At 46.5% G+C, this 19,858-nt stretch overlaps 1 long non-coding RNA gene across 1 annotated transcript; it reads right to left on the reverse strand.

Moving 5' to 3' along the window:
* Positions 1-425: 425 nt before the first annotated feature.
* Positions 426-19,333, reverse strand: LOC130607771 (uncharacterized). The gene is made up of 4 exons (XR_008974348.1): positions 19,096-19,333; positions 18,580-18,721; positions 12,832-14,194; positions 426-500 (listed from the first exon to the last, which is right to left on the reverse strand). It is a non-coding gene; the product is annotated as an uncharacterized LOC130607771 (long non-coding RNA).
* Positions 19,334-19,858: the final 525 nt, after the last annotated feature.

Genomic DNA, 19,858 nt, shown 5'->3' on the forward strand with positions numbered 1-19,858 from the left:
CACATTCTTTTCTTTTTAAAGTCAGGACATTGGGAGAGATTCTACAGCGCAAGGCAGACGTGCTTTCCAAGAGTAATTGCTCTTTGGCTGATGCACAGGAGCTCTGCTCATGCATTTCTGGGAGATGCCCGCAGACTGCTAACTGCTCTGGAAGCCTTTCAGCCTTTGCTGCCTGCAAATGGCATTATTATTCACTAATAGCCTTGGCTCACCATGTTGTCTTTTGGTTAGTTAGCAGCTATTCTGCAAGTCAGAGACAGGGAAAGAGGAACATGTTTAAATGGTAGCCAGCTACTGACCTGGAGGAAACAAACCTGGCGGGTTTTCTCTGAGCGATACCCACCATTAGCTGGGGAGTAGTGATTAGGAGGGCCAGTGTCAGCATTTGGGAAGGGGTGTCCATCCTGTTTTCCATGCTGCTGTTTCTCAGCCAGGTCTCTGGTGAGGAGGATGCAGAGGATGTTCCTGCTGACACAGGGTGATAAGGCAGGCTGAGATAGCTGAAAGAAAGGAAACTTAATGTGGCATCTGGCCCCAAAAATCCATGGCACAGCATTTCCAGAGCTAAACGGCTACCCTTTTCAAAGCACTTAAATGACAGGTATTTGTAGAACTCATCAAAAGTCAAGAGGACTTCATAATGAAGTCCTTGCTGCTTTGTTGTGGTTTTTTTTCCAAAAGGTTAGGGTTCAGGTTAGTTTCATTGTTTCTTTAAGGTTACTTGCTCACCTGCTCATTTCTTTCTAGGTATTATAGGATTCTGTTATTTACTGCTCAAGCAATCCCAAGACCTGCTCTACTGACATTTCATGGTATTTAGTATTGACCAAACACTACATGATAAATCTTTATAATACTCCAGAGAGACCATCAAGGGAGCAGTTGCAAATATATACATTGCAGCATGTTGTGTTCTGGGTTAAATGAAATATAAAATCACATCACCAGCCTGGGTACTAATGGCTCTATCAGTATTCCATCATGCCCTTGCTGCAGGTGTGGTGGTTGCCATTAAGACATCAACATTTGTTTATCGCTGCAGATGGTAACTGATGGATCACTCTTCCCCTTGGTATGTGGGGAAGAGAATGGGAACTGCGGTAACATCGGGATCTTGCCCTGGTGAATCTACTGATCCATTGCTCAGACTTCATGGGGAATGGTCAGCACCTGGACAGACAGTGGCACAGACAGTGCTGTGCAGTGGTTCAGCGTGGTCGTACACTGCCATTCAATACACACCTTGGAGCAGAAAGCATTTTCCAGGCTTTCTGCTCCAGGAGAATGTTCAAGCTCTCGGATACTTCTGGATTGGTTTTGAGTTTTGGGTAATTTATGGCCAAGTTGATTTCACCATCATTAGCTTTTGTACTTTCAGACAAGGTTTAATTTTCTTTGGAAGATGCAGACGTGTGTACAGCTTGATAATACCCTGTTTATTTTACTGACTAATTCATCACTTAAAGTGCAGGACTATAGGTTGAGAGACCAAGACTATGCACAGTCCCATACCCCTAAATCAGGCCAATAAAAGTTAAATTCACAATGTTTGCAAGCACTTTATGCAGATGGAAAATGTCACCTTGTCTGAAATACTTTATGGCGCGATGCTGAAGCAAAAAGAAATCCCACAGTGAGAGATTAAAAAGCTTCACTAATGCTTAGCTGGGAGGCACACGGCTCTGCACCGCCTCCTCCCCATGCAGTGGGGAGGCTTTCCCGGGAAGCAGCATCTGGCTTATGCTCTGGCTCTGTATGGAACAGCTCCAATGAGCTCCAGTGCCCTGACACTGACCTGGGCATCCTTCAACCCAATTTGAATGGGGTGGATGCAGGAGATGTGGTCAGATACAGTGGTGAGGCGCTTGTTGGCTGCTGGGCGAGCTGCTAGGGCTGTTGCATCAATTCAAGCTCTTGTTCCACACTAAACCCTTTAGTTTATTGCAGGGTTTGTCGGACAAGGGTTCGGAGAATGCTTTGAAGCTGATGGTTATGCTGGGTAAATCTTACCACTGGGTTATTAAGGGGCTTCAAGCCACCCCTTTGCTGTCTCATGCTACCCAAGACAGAGCCAGGACAGTGCTACAACCATGGTGGGAGACTAACATTTAAAAAGCAGCTTAAAAATTACAAGCAGAACATGCTTGGAGCAACCTGCTCTAGTGGAAGGTGTCCCTGCTCGTGGGAGGGGGTTGGAACTGGATGAGCTTTAAGGTCCTTCACAACCAAAACCATTCTGTGATCCTATTATTTTGTATTATAGAATAATTATTACAAAAATTAATAATAAATCCTGAAAAAGAAGAGCCAAGGGGCTTTTAAAATTAATGAAAAAAGAAACCCTAATTTGAGGGGATGGCCAATATTGCAAGGATGCAGGAGACAGTTACCTCTGTCTCACTGGGATCATGGTAAGGAAAACAGCAGGAAAATAAGGAGCTGGGGTAGTCCCACAAGGGACAGGGAACACTGTCACTGGGGAAAGAAACCTCTGGTGGTCCCTGCCACAGTGCCTGGGAGAGAACCTGGGGACTGTGATGGCAAGAGCAATGCCAGCCCTGCGGAGGGGCGGAATTAAAGCCCAGCAATCTTTGCTAATATTCAAACTCTGTCCATGATTACAGTATCTCTGTTTTACAGCACCCAGCCATTAGTGACAAGCACTGTGCAAGTCAATTAATGATAATGTCTCTTTCCTTGAGATAAAATAGTTCATTCTCACCAGCGGGATGGGATGCACGAAGAGGGGAGCTGCGCCGCTGCCCTTGATGGTGCATTATGAATAGCGGCGAGGAGCCGCTTTCTTCCGGTGCAGTTGCTGGCTTTGTTGCAGATGTAAAGCAGCACTGTTTGAAGCTGTGCCTCTATAGCTGTGCTGTGCTGTCCTCCTTTGTAATGAAAACTTCTCCTTTTTCATCATTTTTAATTTCAAAGCCATCAGGGGTTAGCTTCCTCAAGGCTACATCTCAGGGTATGAAGAACGGAGTGTCTTAACTATGCTCTTCCTCTCCAACCCAATGGCCAAGGCTAGTTGGCTTTCACCTTCTATAACAATACTTTATAGCTCTTGGCTGGTGTTTACCTAGTGCCTTGTCTTACTTTAAAACCTATTTCTAGATGTGAAGCCATTTGTTCCTGAGCTGAAGCACTCGCTGCGAGTTTGGGGGAGGTTTGTTTACTGCAGTAACCAGCTTGCTCCATATGTATTCCCATCACTCTCCCTTGCTATAACCTACAAATCTCTCCAACTTATTCAGCTCAATATTGGAGATGGTTTTTGAAGTCTTCTTTAAAGTATAGTGAGTGCCCTTTAAAATTTTCCCTGCTTTGAAAGATTCTACCTGTTCTAATGCAATTCCCTATTTTAAAGATAGGGAATAAATATCTTGGGGATGGTTGGCTCACATACAGCTCCTATCTCTTGAAACATTAATGGTCCATGCTGTTTGATTCGTTTTGAAAGTACTCTGTTCCTGCTTTGTTTATTTAATTCCTTTTCTCTGCACTGGGACTTGCCAAATGGAGCCACGTCTCCCCCAAACCCCCACTGCCACCCTTTCATTCACAGGTAAATGCAGCTCATTTGGTTTTAGCACTGCCAAGTTTTGTTGCAGAAATCAGACATAAGGTCCCTTGAATTTCAAAAATGGTTTTTAAAACCCTTTGTTGGAGAAAGAAATTCTGCATAATTCCTGGGCTTGCTCTCTATATTTTGTGCCTTTGAAGGTTCACACTTTCCGAACCTTCATGTACAATCGTGTAAGAGATTGAAACTCGGTTTTACTGTTAATAATTGCTGCATCCCCTGCAATCACACAGTTCCAAGAGGGAGCCACTGCAGGAAATGAGCCAAGTCAAATACTGCAGCTTAACAAACTCCTGAGACTTGGCAACAACAAATTCTGCCCCTGAAAATTGCCTGTCGGTTCGCCTGTAGCAGCTACAGACTCTGGGACAGCAATAGGGGAAGAGAGCACCACGACTGTGCTCAGGGCTGCGCAGGAAAATAAATCACTGCATGCCTGCATTAACTGACCAAGCCTTTGCTAACACAACCTAAATGCTAAAGGCTGGCTTGGACACAACCTGAAGGGTGTATTGTACCTTAAAGGGTTTGCCAAACCTCAGCACTGCTTTTGCTTCAGCTCCAGGGCCAAGCTTGGGCTGTTTGAGCCCCATCAGTGACAGCCCTCTGGTTTGCCTGTGACTCCACTGAACTGCACAGCCCTGGGTTTATTAGTTGGAGCGGTCTTCCCTATATTAGAATCATTTGAGCTTGTCCTGTCCTGTGGCTGGTATCCATGGCTGTTTGGCAGGGTGTGACTGATATCTCCTCTAATTCATGTTGAATGTCAGGAAGAGAAGAGCTGGGGGAAGAGGGAGCTGCCTTTGGCCATTGTGGAGTCCTGCGCTTTGGGATAGGGACCCCGCTGCTGCCATGGGCTGGGGAGAGCAGGGCTGGGACCAAACCAGTACCCAAGCATCTCTGAAGGGAGCACTGGAGCAAAACTGCTGCTGGTCACACATTGCCTCTGCAGTTCTGCTGCTGGGTTTGGTTTTTGCAGCCTCTTGTGCAGAAGGTGAGTGGGGGCTGAGCGGGAGATGAAGATGATTCAGTCTGTCAGAAATATGGACTGTTGTTTTCTCTGCTGCTGGCCTGCGTTGACGACACCACACAGATGGTCAGGAGATGAAGTGCAGGATGTCAGTGCCTGGTCATCTCTGCCCCATGTCTGGGTGACATTTACAGAGGCTTGCCCAGTGAAATCCTCCTGTATGTATGGTATGTATGGCCATCAACCAAAAGCACATGGGCAGAGACTTGGAGTTTGGAACAGAAGCAGGTACAGGCAAGGGCTTAAGTAACCAGACACATTATCTGGTCAGAAAGGGCTAGCAGATGGGTCACCTATACCCCCAAAACATCAATCAGTGCACAGAAATCCCCTTTTCTGCCTTTTATCTTTCCTATCTACGAGACATGAGATAGCAGCACAGGCTTGCTGCTTTTCTCCCCCTTTCCTCACACACAGGATATATAAAATATATATATAATTTATAGCTAATGTATACATAAAACAGTGTTCTGTCTCAATACATGCAGACACAGACGAAGCATGTTGCAGAGCCTGTGGGAAAATACTGTCTGCAATGGAGCTTGCTAATTATAGCAGCTCTAATGGCAGCTTCCCCCCACCCTTCCCAACAGCAGCAGAGATCAAAACCTTTTTTTGTTTAAAATATTTACTGTAGGGCTTCAAAAATTTAATCAACGTAACGTGACGTTTCCTTGCAGCAGCCGGGTAATAAATATGCAATTAATAGGGAATTGAAATACACCCATTAGCTGTTTGCAGAGCCTCCGCTTCCCCGCTGTAAAATTGCTTTGAGAGCATTTAATGCTCTGCCTACAGCCTGCGCAGGGAGTGAAACCACCCCCTGCCTCTTGGTGGGGAGAGGACCAAGCGCTGCAGAAGTTTGCAGTGGGAATCAGCCTTGTTCCTGCTTCAGCACTGTGACAAGCCCAGGCGATGCAATGGGGCGGCAGCTCCACCCACAATTCGTATCTCTCCTGACTGAGAATTGGGCTTTTGAGACTGTTGATATTGCTTCAGTATGTGCAGCTCTGCACAGCTTAACAGGTCCGGGCATGCCGGTTTCATGGGGTCATAGAATCACGGAATGGTTTGGGTTGCAAGGGACCTCAAAGCTCCTCCAGCTCCAACCCCTGCCACGGGCAGGGACACCTTCCACTGGAGCAGCTTGCTCCAAGCCCCTGTGTCCAACCTGCCCTTGAACACTGCCAGGGATGGGGCAGCCCCAGCTTCTCTGATATAATAGAGAAACAGCTTCTCTATATAATAATATAGAAAATATAGATTAATTATTTTGATGTGTTATTGTGATTTATTGTTATAATAATTCCTTAGACTCTGTTGGCTGCCAGAGTTGCTTTAGGGATGGACTGGGGGGCCTCTTGCTTTCCCATAGTTTGGGGCAGATAAAAATCAGGGCACCCCAAGACTGCTGTAAATGGACCTTGTTCCTTGTTACCCTTTGTGTGAGCACAGCTAAGGCTGTGCAGCCCAATAAGCCTCCAGCCTGCCTTGGTGCCTGTGACCACAGTAGGGCTGGACTGGTGTCCTTGTGTCAGCCAGCAGTTACTCACACCTCCTGTGCTTTCAGGGATGCCTTCCTACCCTCCCTGAAGGCCAAAATGTTCTCACATAGCATGAAGGATCTGTAATATAATGTAAGAACAGGTCCAGGACACTCCATTACCAGGCAGATACTTAACTAATGTTCTACTTGTAGTAGGAGGTCACAGGAGATTTATCTGAAGAGATGCACATAGAAGGAATTAGCAGACAAGCCATTTCACAACCTCTAATACCCTCACCTTCTTAGCTGCTCAGCTGAAATGCCTTAAGGGATACGTTTTACAGGAGCTCCAAAGTGAACTGGAAACTGCTTAGATCACACAACTTATGCATTTTAAATAGCAGTGTAAAATCCTGTGCTTTACAAAAGCACACTGTTGTACTGAGCAATAGAGACAGGCTCCGAGTGGCGATGCTGGAGAAGTTGGAAGTACAATAGGAGGAAAAAACCTGCACATGCAGCAAAACAAATCTGTGACTTCCTAAAGTTTATGATTAAAATTTAAAGATTGTTCAAGTTCTGTTCCCCATCGCTGCTGCTCCCTGGACAAGAAGAGACAGAGAGAGACTGACCTTGAATAATTAAGCGGTCTGTGGCACCAGATCAATTGCTCGTATTGGCAGAGCGCCACAATCAGGCATTTTGAAATGCAAGTGTCAAAGAGCATGTAACTATGGGGCTTTTGGTGCAACACAGCCAATATAAAGGAGGAGAGGTGAAGAGTGAGAGAAATAGATTAGATTGTGGAGTTTTGAGCGCTGGGGAGTGATGGGAAAGTTTCCATTTCCTATCTCTAACAGGGCCAAACCTGCGGCTGACACAAACCCAAAATGCTTTTTGTTTTGCTCCTGTAACCTTGTAGAAGTGACCTGGAACAAGCTAAATGTCTTCTGAGCGACTTTAATCCATCACCGGTTCAGGAACAGACCCTGAGCAAGTACCAGTCAACAGTTTAATTGAAAACAAACTTTGTAAATCCAGGGAAGCATCTCTGTTCAACAGCAATTACTGAACGAGCCCAAAAGTGCCTGAATCCAGGCAAACAGACCCAGACGTGGTGGGCATTTTTGCTGTGTTTCTACACTCTCTAGCATTAAGGTGACCCACTGGAATGGAATGTGGTGAGTTTTATAGCAGCCAAGAAAGGCTTTATATTAATGTCAGCCAAGTAAGACCTTGTATTAATTTCAGGAGCCATGGGAACTCCTATTTAAATCTCTTCCCAATCCCTCCAGTACAAGCGTGTACGTGGAAGAGCAGCATCAGGCGATGCGATAATCACTGTGCTCCCAGTGCAACTGTCCTAGAAGATGCCCTTGACACTGGCATTATTCCTAAGGCTCTCTGCCAGCCACTGCTATCCAAAACTCAAGACCCTGTAGGTGGTCTTCCATAGAAAAGCACATCATGCAAAGAGGATTTTTCACTCACAAAGGCCTGAGGACCCATGTACCCCTGCCCAATGGCTCTTTCTAGCCACAGGGAAGGTGGTAAGATGTTGGCACAGCCATCAAAAGGCATCAGGGACTTTCCTGTTCCCTCTTGTAGGGTGGCCTGTGCAGTTGTGCCAAAGGAAGAAACCACATGATAGTGAAGGAAGGGAGAAGACATGGCCATTTCACTGGCAGTTCCATAACTTCGATAGCAAGTTTTGTGGTGCCTGGTGTTTTCCAGAAAGCTCCAGGCCCTGGAGTCCTGTGATAAGACAACATTTGCTTTCCCTAGATCTAGTTTTAGAGCTCATAGTGAGTTACAATGTCCAGTTTTCTCAAGTGTATCTTCTGGCTGCAAATTCCAGGAGGAAATTAAAATGAACCCAAATATATTTAAAACCAAAGACCATTGATCATTATCTAAAAGGGTTTTTAATCAATACACGGGATGACCACTCTGCACTGACCTGAAGACCTGGCTGCAAGTAAAGCTCAGGGCAAGGAAGAAAGCATGCTTCTGGGCAGCTGCTGGCCAAATGGGCTGGGAAGGAAGGAGGAGGACAGCATCTTCCTCATGTTCTCCTCCCAACCCTTGATTGTTCTTTCCAGGTACAAGGAGGACCCTGCACTCACTCCAGTGTGAACACAAAGGAAGGCAGGAGTGAGAAGAGACAGAAGAGTTCCTCGAGACTTACAGGGCCAGCTGCTACACCATCCCTGTGCTACTCCAGCTCCTACTAATGCTGGTACATTACAAGCCTTACAGTGCCTTTGTTCTCCTCTTTCCATTTCATGGGCTTTTGGTTCACACAGCTTCTATGATGGAGTGAAGGGGAATCAGCAGCCCCAGCTCCCCTCCTCGTTGGAAATGCTTTGAAACTTTCAAAGAACCCAACTCTTTCCCCACATCCCTGTGTTAATATGCACCGACTCTGCTCTTGATGCACTCCATTGTAAATGATGTATGAAATGAAATCTCCTCGCTCGCCTAATGCAGAGAAGAAAGGCTCTTGTAGGCAATGCTACCACATCCCCATCCAAAGAAAAAGGCAGCGAAACCTCAGCCTCCCTATGAACAGGGCTTTTTTAAAGTTGTTGCTCTTCAGTGTTGGTGTTTCTCCCTTTTATTTCTTGCCTGAGAGCAGGGATTTGAATTCAGATTTCACAGAGAAACCCAAGCCACTTGCATGTATTTCTGAGCCTTTTGCAGCAACTGTGTGACTGTTCCCATCCCCTCGTCAGAGGGAATAGCAGCGGTAAACTCATTAGACCAGCAAAGCGGCAGTGAAAAGAGTGGCTTAAAACTTGCAGGAGGGAAGAGGCTGGGTGCTTGGGGGAATGGCAGCGGGTGTGAAGCTTGATCTGGATTTGAGACCTCCTTCCAGTTCTATATGGAGCTGTTTCAAAACCAGAACGTGTCAGCAGTCTCCAAAGGGAAAAGGGATCAACATGGATGGGGAGCTATCGCGGCAGCAAAGCCTGAAAGTCAGCAGTATAAAGCAGCAAATACACCATGGGCTGTTTCTAAGGGGCTGGCCCAGATGATGTATTAGTTGAGGGCAAAGGGAAAGTCACTGGAAGGGAGAGTGAAGAAGGTGAACGAGACCTTGCAGGAGGCACAGAGAGGGTATCTCTGCTGGTAAATAGTCATGTTCTGCTTGTGAAGCCCAAGATGGAGCAGCCTCAGCAGCTCCTGCATCAGTGGGACCCGTGTGTCCTGTGTGTGCACTCCCAGCTCACCCCTGTTTCCTGTGGAGCACCCCATAGCTGCCCTGCTTTGACCAGGCTGAGGACAGGCAGGGTTAGAGCTTCTCTTCAGTGTGTCAGCCCAGACCGGTGCAGTCAGAAAGCTGGTCCCTGCTCTCCCCACATCCCCAACAGATACCTCATCCTCTCCAGTTTGACACTGATGCTATAGAGACCATCAGGCAAAGCTTTGCAAGAATAACAGATTAATGAGCTGTGCTGTGTGAAACCAGAAATAAAGATCCACCTCTTAGGCCAGCTGACGGTCCATATACTGATGGACTTGTTTGATTTCCTCTGGCAAAAGTAACATACGCCGGCACTGACTGCCTTTGTCAGTGACAGAAACCCCATCTTTTGGGCTGACACACATTTGGCCTGTGTTCCCAATGCTGCTCTTGCATGATGGGCCCTGAGCTCTCTTTCCCTTGGCCATACAGTGCCTCCTGCACACTGCCACCATAGCACTACTGCCACAGGCAGTAAACTCAGCTTAGACCTTATAAAGCTTTAGTAAACTTCTAGGGATGACGCTTTTACAGCTGACAGATGAGCCACCTTGATGGATTAGTAGACACCATTAGCCGCCTTTGCTAGACTTCATGTTACTAATGAGTTTTAGGGGCTTTGCTTTCATTTTTCTTCCCCTTCTGTTTGTTCTGAGCAGCAACTTTCAGAATGACAGAACAAAATGCTTCAGGGCAGCAGCTGGAGCTTGAAATTCATAATAAAAAGAAGTAGTTGAGCTGATGTTTGGTTGCACAGTCACGCTAGCAGGATGTGTGTGTTTCATACGACCACAGTACTCACAACATGCTTCGCATCCCCATTTCCAAGGAGCTGCTGCTGAACTGGCACATCAGCGCTGCCATAGGTGAGCAGAAAAGGGTCCCAGGGCTGGAAACAGCCAAGAGTTCAACAGCAGGTTTCCCTGGGCACTGGAACTGGTGACAAATAGGAGCTACTCCATAGCAATGAGGTCCCTTCTGCCTGGCTTCGTGCTGACCCTGCGCTGCCATTCACATCACCCTGCACATCACTGTGCTGCTCACTGCAGGGACATTGCATCCACCAGCCCCCCAGAAACCCAGCTTTATCAGCATGGCACAGACAATCTGCTGCACCTGTAATAAATCCTTTTTAGGTATAGGAAGGTAAAAAATCTATGTCAAAGTCTTTAAAATATAAATCTCAAAAGCCCTAAACACTGTGGATAAGGAAGCAGTTCTGGCATGGGTTCAGCTGCAGCTGACCTCCTTCCTCTCCCTTATTCATGAAGTTAACAGCAAAAATATCCATGTTTATCTGCGAATGGCACCATTATTTCATAAAGCCGCTTTATTTCCCTTTCTGTCTGTGTCAGAAAAATTCCCTAACATAAACTGAACATTTACTGCAGGCAGATTTTCTTCTCATTGTTCAAGGATAAGATGTGAATGGGAGCTGCAGGAGGGCAGCTATTCTCTAGCTTTATAAAGTGAAAACGATATTCTGAAGACGATCAAAACCAGTAGCAAGTATTCAGCCACTTCCATGATGTGTCACATTATTTTGGCTGCAGAGAGGTGACAGCAACACAGCACATCAGCCCTTGTGAGCAAAATGCGATGCAACAGTTTTTAATCAAACTGTGCTCAGGGAACAGAAACCAGAGGAAAGCAAAGCAAGTAATAAGAGTGATTCTCAGGCAGGTTTACTTGAGCTGTGATTAATAATAATAACAATAATAATGCCTCGTATTCCCAGACTTTGTCTTCTCCTCTATTACTTTTGAAGCAGTGCCATCTTATAAAAAACAACCCTATTATTATTCCCTTCCTATGACTTTGACAGGGACAAATCCAACAACTGAATAGCAAGGGTGCTCCTAGCTGGATGGCTGCATCATGTAACGCTAGGGAAAACTGAACCCCTCTGGAGGTGCTCTGCAGCCTGCTTCTGGTTACCCTTTCGTGAATACATCAAAACAAACACATACAGGAGTTAAACCTCCAGGAAAACACACACGGCGTTTCCTGGCTTGTAAATTCCTCCTTTTGGGGCATGGACGTATTCATGACGTAGCCATCCTTCCTCCTATTTGGTACCACAGGTGGTAGCTCAAGCAGGATAACACTGCTGGAATGAACATTTCAGAAGGCTCATCCTGGAAGCTGTTAACTGTATAGTAGCTGCTCTGTTGGAAGGGAGTTTGCTGCTTGAGGGATACTGATTGACAGGGCAGGTTAGTGCAAGGTGGTCAGGGGATGCTGGTTGTGCTGCTCTCCAAGATAGGGCACAGCACTGAGGAGCCCATCCCTATGCTGATGGTGTGCTCTGTCCCCATGACCCAAGAATCATAGAGGCAGAGCTTTCCTGCTCACGGTTGTTTCTTGCCACTGGGAACCTGCTATTTTCAGCCCAGAAGCGCAAAGCCAAGCAGAGCAGGTTACCCCAGCTCTGCACTAACCCAGCAGAATGCTGGAGTGACGCTGAATAAATCACAAGCGAGGTATGGATCAGCACCCAGACAGGCAGGAGGCAAGTCACTGCAGTTGCAGAGACAGACCCAAAGAGCTGGCTTTATAAACAGAGCTTCAGGGGCTGTTCATGTCACACAAGCCTGAAAGGATGCTGCTGTGGAGAGCAACCATTTTAAGCTCATAAAATTCATGCAAACAAAGCTGACGAGGACCATAGCAGTTCAAGCAGAGCACTTGAACACTCCCTGCCCACAAGTCACCACTGTCATCTGGGGGGGGGGGACACACATTTCTGCGGAAGGAGCAGGTTGATGCAGAGCATCCCTTGCTCAGGGTGGGTACCGCACGATGCCATCCCTGCACACACCAGGCATCCCCCACGCAGGTGGCACTGCCACCAACCTCATGTCGGGCACATCAGGTCGGATTGAGCCCATGGGGTACAGTCCAATTATAGAGAAAACCTCAGAGAGGGTTTAGAGCTGGAGAGGGGCACACAACAACTTCACGTGCAGTTGCTCGACCAAGCCCATCAGCTTTGCAAACCCCATTCATGCTAATAATAATCATTAATCAGTTATTTAAAGTCATTCACGTGAAAAGCTATGAGCTTTTTTCTTTTTTTGGAGCTAGTATAAATCAACCTTATAGGCAAAAGAATAAATACAGGGAGACAGCTGTACAGATCACACTGTCACACCAATCACTGCTTAAAAGCACACACTGTAAATAGCAGACAAAATTCACCCCCAGTGGAATGCCATTGACTGCACAGGCTGGAGCTGCTGCAGGGATAAATTGGCCTATCAAAAATACATAAAAATTCAGAAATGGAATTGAGTGACGTGCGGGAGTGATTTATCACAGCTCTGCCACTTAACGTGACGTTATCACTAGCGAACCCACTAAATATTATGGGCTCTGTTAGGATTCCTAAGGGGCCAAACAACAAAGGAGGCGGCAGCGGTTGGATGAGGCAGGAGGGGATGCACACGCCAATCCAACGGCCAGGGCCAACAGCTACTCACCTGGTCCTGAGCTGAGCCTAGACACAGATGTGTGCTATGGGGTGTCAGCCCTCAACAGCACTGGCTGCACATGGTCACGCATGTTCCCGGCACACAGGAGCACACGGCATCACCACCAGACCCAGCAGTGTCTTGTCTCACAAGTGGGAGATTAGAGTCCATCGAAACACAGTGCTTCGGGAGCCCACTGTGTTCATCTGATTTCTGTTGTAGCATCCCAGCTCCGTAACACCAGGGCTGTAGCGTTGCTCTGGCTGGTTTTCCATCTTCAGCATCTTCAGCTTGAGAAATGAACCTTGCAGAGAGTGGGAGGGAGAGGAGATATCTCTTTTTGTGACTCTCATGGTGTTACCATCATCTCAGACCTTAAGAAAATCATCAGGCTGCTCCATCAGCAGTGGGAGCCGAGCATGCGGTGGTGTCTGAACAGCTGAGTATGGTGTTTAGATACAGTAAGAGTCGTTAAGCTCGGTGCATGGGCTCATCAGGGAGTGCTGCACAGACATTGTGTATCACAGTATGTATTTAATGACAATAATCATGTTTTCATGGAGATGGGCTGAGGAATTCTGCCTTAGTGTGGAAGAGTCCAAACTCAGCAGTTCTGCTCAGGGACCTGGACTCAGGCAGATGTACAGCTCAGGATGGCTTCAGCGATGGTCCAGCCTTGCCAGTGCATCCTGGCCAAGGCAGAGCACAGCAGAGGGCTGGGGATGCAGAGCCAGGCTGCTGGAATAAAAGAACAAGCCACTCTTTTCTCTTGGAAGGAAAAAAAATCCACCACAACTTGCTAAATTGCCTTACCGGGATTTGATTATTGCGGATACCGGGCAAGGCAGTGCCAGTCACACATCATTTGTGGGAAGCAATTTTAATAGGGTTATCAATATAAATAAATAGAGGGATTTTTTCCCCAGTGTGCTTCCACGCCTGTGTTGAAAGGCTCTTTTCATTACTCTCACAATAGCTGCTGATCATGTTCTCCCATTCTCTCACACAGCGTCCGTGGCCGTAGCACATGGAGGCACTGACTTCTGGCTGCACACACCGTGTTCTGGTCCAGCAGCTTTGCAATTTCCATCTTCTTATTCTTCTTTTAAGTTGTTAAAGACAGGAGCACAAACAGAAATGCTGCCCCTTCAGAGACGCTGATGGGGAGATGTACCACAGTGTGGGGATGGGTACCCCGTGTCCTCCCCAGGGGACAGTCAGGGACCCCAGGCACGGCTGCTGGCATATAAATGGGCCACATCCAGCCCAGGCAGCCACTGAGCCTTTCCTTGATGTGGTCACAGGCTTTCACCTCCAGGAGATGGGGCAGGAGGAGCTGTTTCTTGTAATCGAAGTGCCACGATGCATTAGTCTGGAGATGCAAAAGAACAACAACTGCATCTTAAACCATGATAGTTAATTTATTATTGCAGAACTGAAAGGCAAAGTGTGAGATGGGTTTTTTTTTCCCCACCCTGGATAGATTGTTATAAAACAGATACATTAATTTGATTTTCCCCCCACCCACAGCTATAAAACCAGAAAGTTCTCAGTAGGCTCGAGGAGAGAACTGTGGGTGTCATGATGACTTATGCCCTTGAAAAACTTCACCAAGTATTTCTAGCAGGAGCTGCTAACAAACCAAATCTTATTACTCCTTAACAGTGCAATAAGCAACAGTTTGGGATTTTATCCCTTTCTTACTCAAAAATCCCAAAGCATTTTCCATGCATCTAGCAGGCCTTGTAGTCAAGAGCTTTTAACCCCATGCGGCTGAAGGATGCACCGAGGTAACAGAACTTGGTGCAACTTAAATACATGAACAGGCAGCAAGCAAGAAAACAAGTTTTCCTCCCAGCAGTCGCCTAACCCACAAGAGGCTTTTTGCTTTGAAACAGAGCCACGCAGAGCGTTATTTGTTTTTACATCTCTCCTCTTCCCTCCTGACCACACCTTATTCCTGATGGATAGAAACAAAAACACCACAGAAATGGCCAATTTCTTGGGAGAAGCACAGAGAATGTGAATTGCTTCTCAGCTGTTTCTGTTTCAAATCCCTGAGGACAGTGCCTGTACATGGCTTGCACGCCCATGCCTGCTGCCTGGGTCTGATGTCCCACCATCATAGTAGGTCCTGTGCTTCCCCTTGGGTCCTGATGTGGTTTGGGTGCTCTCTGTATAGCCTAACTGCTGGCTTGGATGTGGAGGGGAGTTGTGCCTGCTCCCGAAGAGCTGGGGGCTGTGTTTCCACAGTGAAGGTGCTCATAAGGAGCTGCTCAGCCTCTGGCCATCCTACCTGCACTGCCTTCCCTCGGCACTCAAATAACTGCAGCCCAGACCACATCAGGGCAGTCACCTCCTCTTAATATGAGCTTCTGGACAGCACTGCAACAGAACTAAAAGAATTAAAAGAAACAGAACTAAAAGAATTAAAAGAAACAGAACTAAAAGAACTGAAAGAAACCACAGAACTAAAAGAGGGTAGCTTGAGGCTGGATATAATGAAGAAATTTCTTATGCTGAGGGTGGTGAGACACTGGCACGTTGCCTCAGAGAGGTGGTACATGCCCCATGCCTGGAAACATTCCAGGTCAGTTTGGATGGGGCTCTCAGGAACCTGGTCTCATTGAAGATGTCCCTGCTTACGGCAGGGTGATGAGACTAGGTGAGCTGTAAGGGCCCCTTCCAACCCAAACCATTTTATGATAAAATCTGGATGTGTTATTTCTTTCATGATGAGATTCTGTCTTTCCAGAACCCAGGTATATCCATCCAGCTCCTGCATGGCAGACAACCACAACCCGTTAGCATCCAGAGATGCTCTGAAATGTTATTGAATCGTTTCCATGCCCAGTGGATTATGCTACTAATCAAATCTGACATATGACTAGCCGGAGTACCTGGGCCTTATTCACAGCTGGAAAAGTCACCTGGCTCGGATTCAAAAACAGCTTAATCAAGAGGTGGCCCTTAGATTAAAGACAAGGTATTTTTCCAGGTTTTGATTATTGGGTGTAGGTAACAGGAAACTGAAAGATGCTGATAATCTGTGCAGCTACATGAAGAAAATAAAAGTTATCACGCATCACTGGAGGGTTTGGGATAAGAGTTGGCCCTTGGACTACATTTCAAAATCAGACGCTGAATCTTGAAGAATTCAGCCAGATATAAAAGGTGATAACATGGAAACTGAATCAGAGGCTCTTTTGTGGGGCTCTGTAATCTTGACCCTGCCTCTGTTGTGCCCATCAGGCTGCATCTTACAGCATCACTTGGCTGCTAAAAACTGGCTGTAAATTGGACACAGTGTGAGAAGCAAATACAGCAACTTTGTCCATAATGGAAGTTTTCCCAGCATTAAGACGCAAATAGCTTCAGAAAAGGACAATTTGGGTTCTGTAGCCATTGTCATTTTATAGGACTGCGGCAAAACAACTGCAGAACCCAAAGCGACACGTTTCCCGCTTCTCTCAATGTGGTTAGAGTTCAGCAGAAAATGGGATACTAAATTAAAGAGAGCTATCACAGGCTGATCTTCCGCGCTCAGATATATAGTTATACACAAGTATACCACCATGCATAACCACAGCTACATCCCCACAGCCCCTATGTGCACAGCGAGCCACTTTCCTGCAGAAGAAGAATATTTGGGATGCTCTGCTGTGACATTTATTGACGGAAGTCCCAGGGGAATTGCACCTATTCTTTTTTGGTATTACCCGTGTAATGCAAGATATAAAATTCTCAGTAGATGTTCTAAGTTTGTATTTAATAGACCTGGAGGCTCTGAGTGCCTTTTCACAGATTGCGTTCCAGCTGTCTGCCGATATTTGAATGTGCAGGTCTTGGTCCCATGCTGTGCAAACAGGCAGCATCCCACACATTTTGTGTACCAGGAGTAATTTATGAGTCTATCTATAAAGGTAATAACAGTGCGTTAAGAAGGGGTTATGTAAAGCTCTGAGATTGAGAAGTAGCTCAGTTAACTCAGTACAACTTCCCAACATCACCGTTATGTTTCAGCTGATTTACAAATACAGGAGGCCTTCAGCTGGTGATTCATATACCTTCTGAAGCAGGCAGGGAGGAGGGGGGGAAGTATAATAACTGTCTCTGCATAAATCTCATGTCACTAAAAGGCTCCTACCTTGAAACCTCATATTCATTAACCATCTTTTGCAAATACGAGTGTCTGAATTGAACTGCAAGTCCCAAGACACTGTGGGATATTCTGGTACCAACCAAATAGAGGGGAAAATAAAATGAGAGGCACTGCCATTTATTTTCAATCTCATGCCACAGGGATTTCTTCCAAATTGCCATTTAATGCAGATTCTACAGGCAATGCATTGGAATCTGCAGAATGAAAACCCACATGGAGCACCCAGCACCCCTGTCAGGAGCAATGGCAGAGCAGTGCGGCTGCACTGGGGGCATCCTGCCTGCCCCCCATGTTGAAGGGAATGCTCCAACACCACACACAGTGATCCAGGCTCTGCTGGATCAAAATAAACCCATTGATTTGCAGCAATCATTTTGCTTTCCCCAAGAGGAAACCAGCCTCTAGATATCAGTGACTCTTGTTTTGAAGACCTGTCTGCAAACCATTTCAGTCCTGCTTTGCAAAGGCAGCTAGCAGGTAATGGGGTCTGAACAACAAAACCTTCCCTAATTACAGAGCAGGTTGCATTTAGCAGCCTCACATCACTCCTCAATTGCAAACAAGCCACAAAATGCAGAAGTCACAAGCCACTCAGCCTAACAAGTGCAGCATTATTTATTTAATGTCCCTTAGACCATGAATATTTAAAGTAGAAAATGACCTCTAAACAGAACAAAGTTATCAAAATCCATATGTGCCACCTCTTCACCCAGAGGGCAAGCTGAGTTTGCTGCTCGGCTCTGGTCAAAGGGGACCAGAGCGGAGGCTTCATCCTTCATCTCAGTAGCTGGTAACCCAGCCATCCTCGTCGTGGCACTGACCTACAAAACATCTTTCTACAGATCTGCCTATAAACCATTGGTGTTGGGCACCAGTTTGTATCTACTTACAGGTGATAAACAAGGTGGGAGGAAGCAGTGTCTGGCACTGGCCGGATGCCCCACGCTTGATGCTGTTGCTCAGGTATGTCACGAACATGCTGCAGAAGAGGTGGCAGCATCTGAAATGCCACTGGAGCAGCTTGCTCCAAGCCCCTGTGTCCAACCTGCCCTTGAACATGCCAAGGATGGGGCAGCCGCAGCTTCTCTGGGCACCCTGTGCCAGCGCCTCAATACCCTCACGGGGAAGAGCTTCTGCCTAAGAGCTCGTCTCTTATCTACCCTGCTTTCTCCCTGCTTTACCCCAATCTAGTGTCAGCATCAAACATTTCTACTCTCATTAAATATTCTATTCATTTCTGGTTTTTTTTTTCCTTAAATCTCTTCTCTCCCAGTTTTCTTGAGGCTGCCACTAACATCTTATGCACCCCTTTTTGGAGGCATTTCTATACAAAAGAATCTGAGGGACAAAGATCCAAGAAAACAATTCTTCCCCAAACCCACCAATGGGAATGGCATTTTTATTGCATTTCTCAGCCAACAGCATTGCTGCTCTTCAGGGATTTCCTAGTGGCTTTGGGGGTATCTCCGAGACCTGTTGTGGGGAGAGCCCTGGAGCACTGTCACCACCACCTGCATGGGGTTGTGCCATGTCAGACAAATGGATCCACATGGATCAGGCTCATCTGGAAATTAGGGATAAAAATGTTTTGCTACCTTGCATGCCCATTACAGGAGATCTTCATTAGCACTGGGAAGCAATCAGGACCTCCATGTGATGAGTGCCATATAAAGCTGTCCGTGCGATGCATCCATCACTCAGCCAGGCAGCCTGAGCTGAGTCCTCCCCTCTTGCCTCCTGTCACACAAGCAAGACAGCCTGAATATAAAAGCCAAGGAACTGTCTGACATTTTCTCTGGTGTTTTAGCCACTGGGACTCAAGCTTTGCCAACTGTTTGCACCTAATGTTGCAACCAGCACATTTCAGCTTCAGCTTGTGAGATTTCTGGCATTTCGCTTGAAAAGATGCTGCGTTCCTAAAAAAAGCTCTTTTTGCAATGGAAGCTTCTCACAAAAAAGTGATTCACACCCGTTTTTCACCAAAGTGTGCTGAAAGCAGGGGAAAAAAGAGCCAAGGAGGAAGCAGCAAGCAAGCAGTGCTGGAAAGCTCCGCAGGGAGATGAGACCCTGGCTGGTGCGCAGCGGTATGATAGTGTGATTTGCTTTGGTACCTGCTTTGTAGAGCTGGGGCCTTCTCGAGTTTCTCCATCTGGCCAAGAAGAGGAAGAGCTGAAATAATCATCACCAAGCTGCAAGGCTTGCAACTAAATCTTCCCCTCTGTGAGGTGAATCCATCGCTGTTTGGTGCAGGGATGCTTGCGCCACCCAACAGAGTGGCTGGACCAGGACCAGGTTGGGCTCTGAGATGGCTCCATTCTGGGCTCACCGGTTTCCAACATCTCCTCCAGGAAAAAAAGCACTTTCCAAATGTGTTTTCACCTCAATGACTGGAATCCCAGCTCTGCAAAGCTGCTGGCTTCAGCAAGCAGCCCCTGCCCTGCTCCTCACGCTGACAGCTCAGGGTAGAAAGCAGCTTCCTGGGTGCAGTCTGCCACCAGGCCAGCCTGAAAGATGGAAATCAAAGAGGATGAGAAGTAGATTCATTATAGACTAATTAATCCAGCAACAGACTCCTGGACAAAGGTTGATGACATTCACTTCAGGATAATTTTGCAATAAATATGAGGATTTACAGAAGTAAAAAAGCAGTTGGGAAGAGATTATTTTTTGAAGCATAAATGTAGCTCATTTCTAGACCCCCTCCTCCACATATCAATTAATGAAGCAAATCATCTGTCTGAATCAAAGATGTGGGAGAAAACCACAGTTATCTATTTGAACTACAAAAAAATTAAAGGATTTAAAATGAAACATGTAATTAGCCTGTAGGACTCTCTGCTGCAGGTTATTGAGGCAAAGAGAAAACCTTCCCAA

The sequence above is a fragment of the Pezoporus wallicus genome, unplaced genomic scaffold (assembly GCF_028554395.1).
Source record: "Pezoporus wallicus isolate ANWC-B61680 ecotype Strahan unplaced genomic scaffold, APGP_CSIRO_Pwel_v1 scaffold_6445, whole genome shotgun sequence".
Lineage (NCBI taxonomy): Eukaryota > Metazoa > Chordata > Aves > Psittaciformes > Psittacidae > Pezoporus > Pezoporus wallicus.